At 37.2% G+C, this 1582-nt stretch overlaps 1 pseudogene across 1 annotated transcript in view; it reads right to left on the bottom strand.

The window, feature by feature from the left end:
• Positions 1-205: 205 nt before the first annotated feature.
• LOC108317407 overlaps positions 206-1582 on the bottom strand; it is a 7288-nt pseudogene continuing 5911 nt past the window's right edge. The window contains exon 3 of the transcript XR_005203294.1: positions 206-1576. The product of XR_005203294.1 is annotated as a U3 small nucleolar ribonucleoprotein protein MPP10-like (transcript). The remainder of the gene's footprint in view (positions 1577-1582) is intronic.

The raw sequence follows: 1582 nt of genomic DNA on the forward strand, positions 1-1582 counted from the left end.
ATTGTTGGTGCAGGCAGTGTCTCTCTTTGTTGTCCAGGCTGGTCTGGATTTTCCAGCCTCAAGTGATCCTCCCACCTCAGTCTCCCAAGACGTGTCTTTTTATGTTTTATTATTTTTTTTAAGGTTCTCAAGAATTTTATTATAAAACAGAACAATGGCACAGTGTAAGCTTACACATTAATATTTATATTATATTCAAAATATATTACAGCTTTAATTTAAGATCAGAAATATCCTGTCTTGTCTTCTTTTTCTTTTCTGTTTTCTTTGCATCATTGATTTGCATTTTTACTTGATCTTGTAATTTAAAAAAGAATGCTTGAGAGGACTTTAAGGCTTTGTCTTCACCTTCATCCTTTATGAAGGAAGCTTTGCCAGTTTTTGTGAGCTGTTTTAACTTTTCTGAAGCTACTGCTTTGCTGTATTTCCCTGCTTGATCTAGGCTGCTCTTTTCAAGCAGTTTTCTCCGCTTCTCCTTCTCCTTCATTTTCATACGCTTTTGAGATTTCTTTTTCCTCCGCTCTCATTTCTCGTCTGTAGCTGTTTTTTCAACAGCTGTTTTTACATCTCCAGCTTTATTTTTCTCCTTGATCTCCTCTGGGGCCAGGAGAGCTGCGTCACTAACACTCACTGGGGCTACTTCCTCCATGGTTATGGCTGGCAGATTTGACACAACTTTAATCTCTGGTACAGGGGGTTTAGGGATAAAGTGGAAGTTTGAGAGGGCATCCAATCTTAAGAAGAGGGAATCCATCATCTTCTGAATTTCTACATGCTCTGGATTTTCTTCTTCTGCTGTTTTTTGCTGGTTGAGTTTGATGTACTCCTGTTCATAAATTTCAGCAAGGCTCAATTTACTCTTCCCATGGTCTAAGGGTAAACGCTTTTTATGTTCTCATGCATCCTCTTTAGGTTTTTCTTTACGTACTATGTCATCCCAAGCCTGATCTCTTATCCTCTGTTTAATTATATCTTCCAGTTTAAGGGTGGTTTCCTCTGTAATCACAGGTGCCATCCGGATAGCATGGTCAAAGTGCAGGGTCTCCTCCAGGAGGCTGTTCTCTGGCCTCTTTGGTGCTGTCACTTACCTCTGGAGCTGCCAAGGCTTTTTTTCTAACAACTCTTTTTCTAAAGATGCAATTTTTTCATTCATCTTTTCCTGTCTTTTTTCAAAAGAGGATTTAACTTCATCAGAATTTTTCTTTCATTTAAAACACCTGTATCTTCAGTTTTCTCGTCATCTGGCAAAGCAAAGGTCACTCTTTTCAAGCTTTCTTTATGTTGTTTACTGTCTTCACTTTCTTCAAGGTCATCATCTTCATCCGTTTCCGAAATACTTAGTTCTGGTGCTTCTTCAGCAATTTCATCATCTTCTTTCTTTGAATCTAGCTCATCATAATGAACACTTTATTATGTCTTCATCACTTTCAACTGGATCAAAAAAGTCTTTGTATTTCAGATTTCTGGAAATTTTACCTGACTTACATTTTTTACCTCCAAACAGTATGATTTCATCCTCATCAGAATCAATATCTTCAAAAAAAATCAATATCTTTCTCCTCATCATCATTATCATCTTTTC

Source organism: Cebus imitator, unplaced genomic scaffold (genome assembly GCF_001604975.1).
Source record: "Cebus imitator isolate Cc_AM_T3 unplaced genomic scaffold, Cebus_imitator-1.0 Scaffold201, whole genome shotgun sequence".
Lineage (NCBI taxonomy): Eukaryota > Metazoa > Chordata > Mammalia > Primates > Cebidae > Cebus > Cebus imitator.